The following is a 13,873-nucleotide window of genomic DNA, read 5'->3' as shown; positions in this document are numbered from 1 at the left end:
GCTGAGAGAGCAATGGGGGAGATGGGGAAAGCCGTTCCAGGGCCACTTTGCCAGGGGCTCAATGTCCACCCTCTCAATCAGTGCTCAGTACAACTCTGACAAGTAGATAACCCAAAGGCTTTGTGGAGAAGAAAGCCAAGAAAAGAAAAATCAAGGTTCAGAGAGATGCAGCCACTGGCCAGGCTCGCACAGTACTCAACACGCCGGGACACAATCCACCCTCGGGCTGGTGCATCATGATGCCCAGTGACAACCCAAGGAAGAGCTTCCACAATTTCGGCACTCTGTAGTGTGTAAAGCTCGCTGAATATAGACACTTTTATGAAATGATGACAAGAGTCCCAAAGGAAAGGACCAACAGCATTTCTATTTATTTTCTGTCCCCATTTTACTGATAAAATCCCATTTACTGAGAAGATGAGGGCTTGAGATGTGAAGGAACTTGTTCCATGGCGCCCTGGTCAAGTTTCCCACTAGGGCAATTGCTACCAATTTAGTTGGGCTTGGAAGTTACTCAAAGGGCCGTCTCAACAGAAGGAAACAATTCTACTTACCAAGCACTAGAAATTTTGTCACTGAAGACTTGTCCTTCTGGTCTCTCCACTCTGTAAGAGTGTTCTCATTGAATTCATGTGTTCCCTGAAGATGTACATGCACTGTTGTTCATCACAACTGTGGTTAAAATAACAGGTTATATATGGCTTCAGAACACATAACCCCAGAAATGGTATCTCAAAACTAAAATGATTTATTTATTCAAAATTCTTCAGCATGAGTTGGACTTAACTGGGCTGGGCAGTCCCCCAGCTGGTCTCCCCGGGAGGTTATTTACGTGGCTACATGACAACGTGCTTAGGGCTGTCGGATCCAGGACAGACTCGCTCAGAGGTCCAGCTGTTTGCTAAGGCCATGAGCACTCTGGTTTGTATACCAGTGGTGCCTCCATCAGGACAACATAGATTTTATACGTGGTGACACCACAATTCCAAGAGGATAAGCCCCAGTGCTCAAGTGCTTATCTGGTCTTAGTCTGCCTTGCATTTGCTGATGTCCCATTGACCAAAGCAATTCATGGTCCCCAGAATAATGGCCCCCAAAGATGTCTACATCCTAATCCCCCGAAACCTGTGAATTTGTTACCTTCCGTGCAGAAGGGACTTTACCTATGTGATTAAGTTAAGGTTGTTGAAATGACAAGATTATTCCAGGACTCTCTGGGTGGTCCTAATGTAATCACAAGTGTCCTCATAAGAGGGAGGAGAAGGGGTGTCAGAGTCAGAGCAGACATGATGACCAAAGCAGAGGTTGGAGTGATGCAGCCACAGGCCAAGAAACGTGAGAGGCCTCCAGGGGCTGGAAGATGTAGAGAATGGATTCTCCTTAGACCCTCCAGGAGGACCACAGCTCTGCCAAATTTTGATTTTAGCCCTGCAAGACCAATTTTGGACTTCTGACCTTGAGAACTGTAAAATAATATATTTGGTTCTTTAAAGTCACTAAATTTGTGGTACTCTGTTACAGCAGCAGGAGGAAAATAATATACAAGTCACTTATCCAAACCCATGATCAGCCTTGGAGGGGGCACAAGGACACATGATTCACTGAAGCCCATTAAGGTAACAGTGCATCACACAGATGACCTAAATGCTCAATAATGAGGATTGTTTTACTAGATCATGATAGTTCCCTATGATGGAATACTATGCATTTTAAAAATCATGTTGTAGTAAGAATCACAGTAACAGTAAAATTAGAAGAATGACATCATATATTGTACACAAGATACTAAATTTAAAAAACAAGTAACAAAATATCAGGTACAACATAAACCCAAACTTTTAGAGGGAAATCTAAATAAAACATCTCGGTTTCAGATGATAGATGAATAGATAGATAGATAGATAGATAGATAGATAGATAGATAGATAGATAGATAGCTACCAATAAATAGTCTGTATGTGTGTGTATAACCTTCAAATAAGGATTAGAAGCATATAATACAAACTGTAAATTGTAGTTTATGGGTGATTTGTTTGTTTGTTTTATTTTTTTCCACATGCTTTCAAGTATTCCACAATGATCAGGAATTGTATGTCACCAAAAAAGCAACATAATACATTTGTTGAAATGTAGTATAATAAAAGTTTTTGAGGAGAAGAGAAACTGAAAATATTTCTGAGAGGGCTTAGTACTGGTGTGTACTATTTGTATTTGCCAGAATAAGGGGGAAAAAGAAACCCTGCCCTGAAGAAGATATAATCTACCTGCCCTTGAAGATGATCTATTCTAGGCAAAGAAGCAGAACACACAGTCAGGAGACAATTAAGGAATATGATCATGTGATGATATCTGAATGGTGATCAATCACTTAATTTTTTATTTTCAATCACATATTTGTCTGGATAAAACAAGAGAAGGTTTGTGTATCAGCATAAAGATAACTTGGGGTAGAAATTTTGAAAGGAGCAAGAGATGAAAAGAGCTTTGAAAACTAAGCCCAAAATTTCAGATTGAAATGGCAAAAAAACATTACCTCTTGTTTGTGTTTGCTTCATTTTGTTTTGTCTTTAACTATTTTGAAAGCAGAAGATAACACCACATTGCTGTTGGTTTACTGTTTTGTTTTTTAGTCGTTTCTTTGGAAATATATATAAATATTCTAAAGTTCTAATGGTTCCAGGTCTTCTACTAGTGTGATGCAAGCCTGGTCAGGGGTCAACACAGCCACGCTACATGCCGTCTGGGGGCCCTGCTCGCATTAGGAAGATATCTGCTTATAATAACTCAAATTTGATTTAATAGAAAACAAAAAGGAACATATTTTAGGTCTTCTTAATCATTGCCCGAAAGATAACATTAAGTATTGCTTACTTGCCTGCTCTCACGGTTGGTTTTTACAAACTTCCCCTTGTGACGAAGAGGTGCAAAGGCCTGAGCCCACTTCTGTCTTGTGTCGCAAGCAAGGACAGCAGGGAGGGAACAGACCTGGTGCAAAAGCAAGAAAGCATTGAACTAGGCTCCAGGGGGAGGGGGAGAAGCACAGCTAGGAATTTCCCATTTGCAAACCAGACTTTGAATCTAAGACCCTTGGGATTTAAGGCAAGAACAAAAAGAAAGGAATATGACACTATCCCCTCCAAAAGTGTTAAATCTCGCACCAGGAAGGCCTGGTTCAATTAGGGAGGAAATGAAAGGCGTCTGCTGTAGTTCCTCAGACAGACCACCTCCGACTCTGACGTGCCCATGGGCTCCGTCTCTAAGGGAGCATCAGTAGATCCACAGACGGAACTCTGGCAGTTCAAGCTCCTGCCATCCCTGTGAGGTCATGGCCACCCACCAGTGGTGTCTCGGTCCTGCTGTGGCGAGTAGGGCAGAGGCAGGGGCCCTCATACTTGTCCTCAGCTGTGCTCAATACCCACAACCGCCATCAGTGAAGAAAGAGAACCAGGGCACCCCTTATCTCATCTTTATCCTCTGAAAAGCAAGAGGTGGGCGTCGAACGCCCCAATGTGATTGCGAGAGATGTAGAATAAACTCTTCCACGTTGGCTATTTCCAGAAGACGGTCTAAAGCATTACCAGCCCCGTCAGGGTCTGCACAGCCTGGATCTTCAGCCTCACCCAGAGCTGGTGAGCAACGCAGAATCCCAGGTCTCACGCTAGTTCCATTGAATCAGAATCTGGACTTGATCCAGATTTGATTGACATTGATCACTTGACACGATCTCCAAGTCATTCTTCTCGAACAATAAAGTTTGAGAAACACCAGTCTAAAGGGCGTAAAAGAACTAACATCCTGGTGACCAGTAATTATCATGAAGGGAAAAAGAAGATCAATACAGAAAGTTATGTTACATTTTTCATCCTTACATATTACATGGCCTGAAATTGACATTTTAAAAACAAAAGAAACAACCAGTTCTGAGTTTGTATTTTTTGCACGTTGGAATTTTTGCTCAGATCAGTTAAAGCAAAGGCGTATCCACTGAAAAGCACAAGAAGGGAGACAGAAATAAAGATGGGGATTACGTCACGAGTATTTCACTGTTCGGATCCGTATTCCCGTGGGAGGATTTGGAGAGGGGAATTGTTACCTACGAAGAGATAGTCATGCTGGGAACGCCTGCCTTCTATCTCACCTCCGTGACCTAAGAATACGTTCTCCAGCTGCTTTTTTGTTCTAATCGTGATTTCGTTATTGTGCTTAAGCTTGATCGTGATGGTGGAAAGAGATTTATTTTTATAACTTATATTTGAATTTTCAAGCAAATTCTGCGGTAGCACTTTGAATACTTTAGAAACCAAGAGGAGGCCCTATTTCTGAATATAGGCAGCACAAGCAAACAAAGAGTCTTTTGAGAATATTCAGAGAAAACTTGATTGACTCTTCAGCATCTTACGCTTTGACATTCGTTCAAAACTCCAAGTTGTGTTAACCCTAGGAGGGCTGATTTCCACAGCCATGTAGCTTTGAGTTTTTCAGTCAATTTAATCTGGGGGGAGAGTTTACAGTCACAGTCTTTTCCCGTTGTTCTGTGGCACAAAAATAGGGTGGCCACCCTGGGGAGGCGTGGTACAGCCCGGGAGCTGTGGCCGGGCGGCCGGACCCTTCCACCGCGTCTGCCCAGCACGGTCGTCAGCGACACGCTTGTAATGATGCATCTCTCCAGACGCGTGCTTTAAAAATACACACAGGAAAACCACATATTCCATTGTCCCATTTTAGCTTTCACTCAAAGGAAAGTAGTATTTTCAAATCATTTCAATGAAAAGCATCCATTTCAAGGCCAGATAAAATATCTTCTTGAAGCTTTAGAATGTTCCATCTTATCTGACAGACCTCTGACTTTGTCCAGGGCCCCAGATGACTTTGGATACTTTCTTTGTAGGAAGGGGTTCTTTGTTGATATCTGCTGTTTAAGAGCCCTGCTAAGAAACGCACTCTGTTGGGGGTTTCTCATTGACACTGGATGGGACGTCCAGGTACTGTACCATCAGGGGAAATGCAACTCAAAGGGCCCAGTTGTTTGCATGTGAATATTTTGCTGTTCACTTTTGCCAGAGGAAATGAACACCAGCACAGATGTCATGTAGTACATGCCTGCAGAAGGATCTAGTTCTCTAGCTCTGATCTCACATGGTTCTGAACCAGGGTTTTCACAAAAGAGAAAAATTCACAGTTTTCACAAATTGCGAGGAAAGGGTCCTATCAGAGATGAATCCCAAAGCCTCATCGTCTTGAAGATGCTGTAAGAATGTGGATATCCTTGATAGGTCTTCGCTAACTACTAATTGCAAGCAATTTGATTTATGAAAAGATTTGTAGACAGAAGAATGTGAGAATAGGAGGAGACATTTTAAATACAACATATAAATATAATACTTTTTTAGATAAATTGAAAGAAATGCATAAAAAGAACTTTTAAATGACCCATCACCCATATCCAAGAGCTAAACACTGTTGACATGCATGGGTATTTTTTTCGGTCTTAAAGATATGTGCATATTTACACATTTTTGGTTACACAGAAATACCATTTCCAAAAAAGTTGTCTTCAAGATAAAGTTTTATCAGAACGATGGTCAAGTACTGAACCTAAATAAACGAACACATTTCTGTCAAAAATGAAGTCACATTTTCAGTATTGTCTGTTTGCCTTCTGCGGTGGGCAGCCCCCAGAGTGGACGCCAGGGACGAAAGAGACTGGCTGGTTCGGTTACGACGGCGTAAGTAGCCTCACAGCTGGGGGAGATGCCACTCGCTTTATTAAGTGCCCCGTCTCAGGCTCAAAGATGTTCCAGTCAAGATGATAAATCATGTGGCCACCCTACGTAACAAAAGGGAGCCTGCTTTTAGTGCGTCCACACACTTTGTGTGGGAAATTAACTTCACCTGGGTATTGAATTTGCTTATCCAGGAAAAAATCTTTTTCCCCTGGACAAGGTTTTGCTGGCAGTCTCTTGGCCAGACAGTCACTTATAATTGCCGATCCCGTGAGTAAAAGACCCATTTAGTCAACTGTGTACAGTTGTGGGTGGTAGGGAAGGGGTGGGGGAGAAAACCCGCCCTTCCTTAATCCAGAGCAGCCTTCTTGGGGGTGGGGGAGGGAGGGGTGAGGGGAGTTGCAGAGTCTGCACCAAGCCGTGGACGGTCGTGTTACTCGCACTCGGAGGTCATTTATCATCGCTGTTCAGTGGGCTCCGTCTACTGGCTCATCGCTTACTTTTGTCTCCACTTTAAATTTTTCATGGATCCACCCAAAGGTAATGAACCAGAAAATCCTAGGGTTCTTGTGTTTTTGTTATGAATTCCTGTTCCTAGGAGTCTGCACCTCATGTGCAAAAAAAGTTGTTCTGACTTGAAATGACTTGAAAATTGAGTTCGGAGGTCCACACTTATGGGCGAATATTTCCTTAGAGACTCCTGGTGAAGAGCTAGGACAGGAAGATGACAGAAAGCTTGTGATTTTGAGATCTTCTGAAGGCTCATAAAAAATAAATTGGGAAGGAGGGCAGGGAGACACCCTGACCTATGGCCATCATCTTCCCCACCTTTGTCTAAGTGAAGGTGGGCTTGGCCCTAGTTTGATTCACAAATTCATTCTTATAGTGATCTTATTATTTCCTTGTTCCCTCGGGCTCTTCCTCCTCTGGAAGGAAAGAGTCATGAAAGCAGGTAAGTCTCCTGAGTGGCTCCTCTGGTGACAGCAGTGCCTGCAAAAAGTCCTTGCGTGTCTGCTAAATGCTCAACCAGCTCCAGCTGAAACTCTCTGGGGAAGTTGTGCTTTTGTCTGGAATTAATGGTCTGAAGTTCACCAATTTCTGTCCATTCTCTCCCTCTGTTTCTTTGGATCTCAAGTATTGAATTAACCATAATCAGGAGTTCATGGCATCCTATCACACTAGAATCCTGAGCCCATGCGTAGCTCCCTTCCACTTACCTGTTTATTTTCATTCATGCACTCATTTAATAATACATTAAACCCCGGTGAACCTCTACCTAATCAAAGACCTTGCACTTCCCCCTTAACTTAAGTGCTCTTCCCATCCCTTTTTATGGCCTAAACAATACATCCTTTACATTTATGTGCTTCTGGGTATTCCCTGCATCGTTCCTCCTGGTATTTGCTTTTTCACTCAATGTGACTGTTATGGGCTGAATGTTTATGTCCCCTCACAATTCGTATTTTGAAGCCCACACCCCTGAAGTGATGGTATTAGGAGGCGGGGCCTTTGGGAGGTAATTAAGTTGAGATGAAGTCATGAGAGTGGGGCTCCCATGAAGGGATCAATGCCCTTCTAAGATGAGGGGGAGACTCCAGAGCTTCCCCCCGTCCACGAACACACCCAAGGAAAGGCCAGGTGAGCACACATCCAGAAGGCAGCTGTCTGCAAGCCAGGAGGACGGCTTGCAGGAGACACTGAATTGCCCGGCACCTGGATCTTGAACTTCTCAGCCTTCAGAACTTTGAGGAATAAATGTGTGTTGTTTCAGCCCCCAAGACTGTGGTATTTTTGTTGTAGCAGCTGAAGCTGACTCAGACGGTGACTTTACAAAGATTAATCTACTTTGCTGTGTGAGGTCTCATTCTCTCGTTCATGCTCTGTAATGTTCCATTGGGTGTGTATATTTTAGTTTATTTATCATTTTTTTGAATAGGTATTTGGGTTATTTACAGTTTTTGCTAATTAAGAAAAGGGCTGTTGTGAGCATTCATGGTATGACCCTTGATAGACACATACCTGGGTCCACTCTTGGGCATGGGATTACAGGCTCATGGGGTATGCAGATGTTCAGTTTCACAAAATAAGTTCAAAATGCGTTCCATGTGATTGTGTACTTTACACTCCCACTAGAGATGCATGAAAACTCCCATTGATCCACATCCTTTCCAACATTTCGTATTGTCAGACTCCTTAATCTTCCTAAACTAGAGGGGTGTTTAAGAGGACATCTTATTTTATTTTGATCTCCATTTCTTTAGTGACTTCATATGTGTGTTCACGTTTGCTCCCCATAAGTGTTTCTTCAACTGTGAAACAATTTTTTTTCACACTTGTTTTTCTTGTGCTTTGTTCAGTTTTCTCTCGTGTACTTTTTTTTCCTATTCCTTTGAAAAAAGTGTTTTTGTGGTGTTTTTTTTTGCACATTCTTGTTACTAGTTCTTTGTTGGTTTTAAGTGTCACAACTATTTCTCTCCAGTTTGTAGTTTGCCTTTTGCCTTATTTAAGATGTTTTTTGATAAACAGATTTGAAAATTTTTAAAAAATATAATGAAATGTATAATTCTTTTTCGTTATGTCTGGCATTTTTTTATGTCATGTTTGAAAAGTATTTCTCTACCCTGAGGTAATAAAGCTGTTCTTTTATATTTTATTCTAGAAGTTTTAAAGTTTTACTTTTGACATTTAAGTTCTTAATCCATCTGGAGTTGATTTCTGTGAATGGTAAGAAGTAGGAAATCCATTTTCATTTTTTTCCATGTGAAGAACCAATTTTTCCATCACCATTTGTTGAACTATATTTTTCCCTTTATCAATTTCACAGTAGTGTCACAAAAACAGTCAAGAAAAATTCTCAAAAGTTTCTTCCCACTAGTGATAAAAAAATAATAAGCAAAAGTGATCATTTTGAATCAGCATGTTCTAGGTAACATGTCAGGAAATTTAGAGCCATTTAATCACAGCAAACTTATGGATTAGGGATGATATTTATAGCCATTTTATAGAGAAGTCAAGTAAGCCTAAGGACTGTCAAATGGATGTTATGAATATAATAAAGAGATGTTAAGTATTTCCCAAGGTCCTGCATCTGATTGTGTGTGGAGCAGGGATTCTAGCCCAGGTCTAACAGTCCATGCTTTCACGACTTCAGCAGGGAGGGTATTAAACAGAGCCAGCTTTCTCTGTCTTTGTTCAACATTAAAGTGAAGAAGAACTGGCCTACCAGGAAATGGGTGGGTTGGTCTTGCCCTCGGGAAGTGACCTTTCCTTCTTTTCCATCAGGGTCAATTTCCCTCTTTGCTCCCTCATCCCTGGGCACATGCCCACTGAAGCATCCCTCCCTCCTGGGGTTGGAAGGGCCTCCTGGAGTGTGGAGACCCCAGCCCTGGGTAGACTAGACTACTGCCCAGAACACGCACACACCCTCTCTGCTCCCAGGGCACTTTGTGGGACCATAAAGCTGGTGATGAGCATCTGTGCAACAAGCTACTCCCCATCCTCTGTTTCACATCATGACCATCTCTTCCTGAACATTCTCTGTGGCCTATACATGATTTTGAAAGACAGGCATAAGCTTTATTTCAAGAAACTGTTTTAAATGTTTGCAACTTCAGAAAAGACACAGAGAATCATGGAGCATGAGAAAACACAGACTTAGAGCCAAGTATCCACGCGAGAATCCACCTCTCCTTTACTGGATGCCGGACTTCAGATGAATCCTCTAACTCAGGAGTCGCCACATTTTCCTGACAAGGGCCCACACAGAAATAACTGGGGCTTTGAGGATGCACAGTCTCTGCAGACCTGCTCAGCTCTGCTGCTGTTGTGGGAAAGTGCATGAACAGGTCAGTGTGCCGTGTGCCAATAAAACTTTATTTAGAGACACTGAAATTTGAATTTTAGGTAATGGGTCATAAAATGTTATTGTTCTTTTGATTTTTTTCATCCATTTGAAAATGTTAACTTTTTAAAAAAAATTAATTAATTAATTAATTTATTTATTTTTGGCTGCTTTGGGTCTTCATTGCTGTGCACAGGCCTTCTCTAGTTGCGGAGAGCGGGAGCCACTCTTCGTTGCGGTGCCCGGGCTTCTCATTGAGGTGGTTTCTCCTGTTGGGGAGCACGGGCTGGCTCTAGGTGCATGGGCTTCAGTAGTTGTGGCGTGCAGGCTTAGTTGCTCCACGGCATGTGGGATCTTCCTGGACCAGGGCTCGAACCCATGTCCCCTGCATTGGCAGGCGGATTCTTAACTATTGCGTCACCACAGAAGTCCCTGAAAATGTTGACTTTCAGTCCTGGGTCAGAAAAAAACAGGAAGTGGTCTGGATCTGGCCCCAGGACAGTACTTTTCAGGGCCCTGAGTTCAACTATCTGTAGTTGACTCATCTGTAAATGTCAAAGCATGAGAATTGTCTCCAGGTGTTAAGTGTGGATAGTGTGAAATTAGTGAGCCAATTCACCAGTGCCAGCCACAGAGGAGGAACTCAAATGATTTTTTTTTTAATTTAAAAATCAGAAATAATTGTTGTCATTATCAACTTATTCAATAGATACTTACTGTCTCTTTTCCGGTCAGCTATTGTTCTAAGGGCGGGGACACAGCAGCTAGGAAGATACACAGTTCCTGCCCTTCAAGTGTTTACATTCTAGGGAAGGAGAAAGACACTTGGGTAGAAAAATAGAATTTCTAGCATGTCAGAGAGTGATCAATACTAGGGGGAAAAAGGAGTATATGGGGAAGATTTAGACTGTGGTTTCAAATTTTCGAGTCATCGACACACAGAAGGAACTTCAAGCCATAAAATTTATGAAGTCATCAAGAGTGCAAATGGAGATCATAAACGGAAAGAGATCCAAGGCTTAGACGCTGAGCTACTCTATTATTAGCGGTCAGGGAGATAAAGAAGAAATACTCAAGGAGACTGAGGAGTACAAGGGAAACCAAGACAGCATGCTCTTCTTAGAGCTGGGCGTGAAAAGAGGAGGTTCTGGTTGGAGAGGGCTCACACGTGGGAACTCCTACTTCATCCAGCAAGTTGACGCCTGAGCAGTGGCTGGTGGATGCAGTAACACGGAAGTCACAGGCGGCCTCGACAAGAGGGACTTTGGCAGAATGATTGGGTCTTGGGGGGAGAATGGTTTGTTCAATATCATATATTAATGCATATATGTGGAATCTAGAAAAATGCTAAAGATTATCTTATTTGCAAAGCAGAAGAAGAGACACAGACGCAGAGAACATATGTATGGATACCAAGGGAGAAGGTTGGGGGGGGGATGAATTGGAAGATTGGGGTTGACATATATACACTACTGACACTATGTATAAAATAGACAACTAATGAGAACATAGTGTATAGCACAGGGAACTTTACTTAATGCTCTGTGGTGACCTAAATGGGAAGGAAATCCAAAAAGAGGGGATCTATGTATGTGTACAGCTGATTCACTTTGCTGTACAGCAGAAACTAACACAACAGCGTAAAGCAACTGTACTCCAATAGAAATTAATTGAAAAAACAAGAGAAAACGGGAAGAAACAGGAAATTGGAAAGGAGCAGAGGCATCACCGTCAAGGCGTTTCCTGAAGCCACAGGGGTGGAGGGTTTGTTAGAATGAGGGGATGGAGCTGAGGGTTTTATTTGCCTGTTTTCATTACTTTTTTTTTTTAACATCTTTATTGGAGTATAATTGCTTTACAATGGTGTGTTAGTTGCTGCTGTATAACGAACTGAATCAGCTATACGTATACATGTATCCCCATATCTCCTCCCTCTTGCGTCTCCCTCCCACCCTCCCTATCCCACCCCTCTAGGGGGTCACAAAGCACCGAGCTGCTCTCCCTGTGCTATGTGGCTGCTTCCCACTAGCTATCTATTTTACGTTTGGTAGTGTATATATGTCCATGCCACTCTCTCACTTCGTCCCAGCTTACCCTTCCCCCTCCCCGTGTCCTCAAGTCCATTCTCTAGTAGGTCTGTGTCTTTATTCCCATTTTTTTAAGGGGGGGAAAGAACAGCTTGTTAACATGCTGATTCAATAGAGGGGGAAATGGAGGAGACAGTGGAGAGATTAGCAACTTGCCAGAGCGGTGATCAGGGAATAGGTGAGAGACGGTCTGAGCCTTGCATAAGTGGAGGAGCTCAGGGTAGCTCAGAGTCCGGAGAACTCAGCCGCAGAGACAGGAGAGCAGCCAGTGCAGGTAGATGCAGATGCTCGAAGGTGGGAGTTCATGGAAGACCTCTTCTGGTTGTTTCTATTTTCTTGGTGAAATAGGGCTTCAGCAGAGTGATAATGAACTTCTAAAGTTGAGGAAGAGAAGATGTGAATGATCATTTGATTATGGTGCTATGATTGTTGGGTAGTATATAGAACAGTTTCGTAGGGGGGGGGCATATGGATTTAACAGTTTGAGTGAATTTTAGAACATCCACAAATCCCCTAAATCTAGAGGGATGATTTTCTCCAAATATGCATTTTTTTCTGGAAATTCGTTCCTAGCCCTCTTTAGATTATCAAGTGGGTTCATGGCCCATGCAAGATTAAAAACCAAAACAAGACATAATAAACCTACTGATGAAAAAGGGTAGCCAGGGCATCAAGTCAGGATTTCTGCTCCACGCCTGGCCTAGACAGGAAGGCTGGCTATCCTCTTGTCTGGGATAATAGTTTCCTTATTGGGAGCAAGAAAATGAATTACGGCTGAGGACCAAAAGCTGGGGTCCATAGAATCGTATTCAGAGTGAGGTGTCAGAGGGAGACGGTCCCTGGGTGGGCATCTAGATGAGTCAGCTGAAGCAGGGGGTCCAGGAGAAGATCCAGAAGGTGAGATGGGCACGATCATAGCTCTGCTGTTCTCCAGATACACACAAGCCCCTCCACCTCCATCCCTCCCCCTCCAGACGTCAGCTTGCCTTAGAGGATGTTCAGCTAGGGTAAAAATCACATTCAAACGGAAAACATTCAAAACACTTCGGTTTCCTCAAGGTTAAGAAACATGAACTTATTTGAGATAAACAAATCTGGAAGAGGAAAACCTAATTTAACCTCAAAACTGAAACACAGTCTCCATTTTGAGAAGATAATGCAGCACCGAATGATCCCATTGGAGTGCTCAAATGAGGAAATTAGTTGAAATTTGAGGTGTTTTTATATCTTTGAATCTACTTAATTTTGCATTCCTAAAAGATGTGGTACAAACAGGCAAGGTGTTTGATGTGGAATAATAATCATATAGATCAGAATAAAAATACAAATTGTGATGAAGATAAATTATGTCACATAAAAACTACTCATTTGGGGAACTTAATTTTTTATTTTCCCTGAAATTAAAAAAAGGAACTGTTCAATTAGTAGATATTTTAAATTAAAAACTTAAAAAAATAAGTCCAGTTGATCTTTATTTGACATTCATATATATCTTCCTAACTTTTACTTCAAAGCTGAAGGGAAAAAATACAGCTGTCTTGCCTGATTTTTGCCTTTGGTGTTATTACGAGGAGGGGAAAGCCTGCCCCAGGCTGAGACGCTATTTACCAAGTTAAAGGCTGAAGCCAATTGTCACGTCCAAGTTATAAAGTCCTTATGAAAACAGCAACTTATAATGGAAATCTGGACCCACCTAAGCTCTGGTAGGGCAACATGCTTCAATAATAATAACAATAATAATAAATCTGGTTTTTCTACGTTCAAACTCATACCACATTCTTGCTGTGAGGAAAATCAATTTATATTTCCAGGGAGGAATTCCAAAGTAGAATTGGGTATTTATCATGACTGAACTGAACTGACAACCTCTTCTCATTCTATTCTGCAGATTTTGTCCATGTTTACATGTGTTATTTTTGAAGTTAATGTCTTAGTGAAAAATACTTCATATCAGAATTGACCTTTCCTCTTATTCCTAAAGAAAGTTACCACCATTCTACTTAGATGAAGGTATGACTACAATTCATTTTATTAAATCTTCCATTAGAAAAACACTTTCTTTCATAGCAAAGTATGCACTTGCTTTCGTCTTGGCATTTTCCTCTTAGCTGTCGTCATTTGATGGAAGCATTTACTTTGAAATGCCTGCCAAGTATTTTTGCCCAATACCACAATAACAATGCAGCAATGTAGGAGTGATTTATCCTAGTAAGTTTACAACG

The 13,873-nt window shown here is 41.9% G+C and overlaps 1 long non-coding RNA gene across 1 annotated transcript in view; it reads left to right on the top strand.

Annotated features, from left to right (window-relative positions):
• LOC309647638 overlaps window positions 1-1,906 on the top strand; it is a 478,548-nt gene extending 476,642 nt beyond the window's left edge. Inside the window, exon 12 of the long non-coding RNA XR_014256209.1 lies at window positions 41-1,906. This is a non-coding gene — a long non-coding RNA (uncharacterized lncRNA). The remainder of the gene's footprint in view (window positions 1-40) is intronic.
• The last annotated feature ends 11,967 nt before the right edge of the window (window positions 1,907-13,873 follow it).

Source organism: Balaenoptera physalus (genome assembly GCF_965194825.1).
Source record: "Balaenoptera physalus genome assembly, chromosome: 18".
NCBI classification, from domain to species: domain Eukaryota; kingdom Metazoa; phylum Chordata; class Mammalia; order Artiodactyla; family Balaenopteridae; genus Balaenoptera; species Balaenoptera physalus.
Note: the sequence above shows the minus strand (reverse complement) of the source record. Positions and strands in the feature narration are given on the sequence as shown.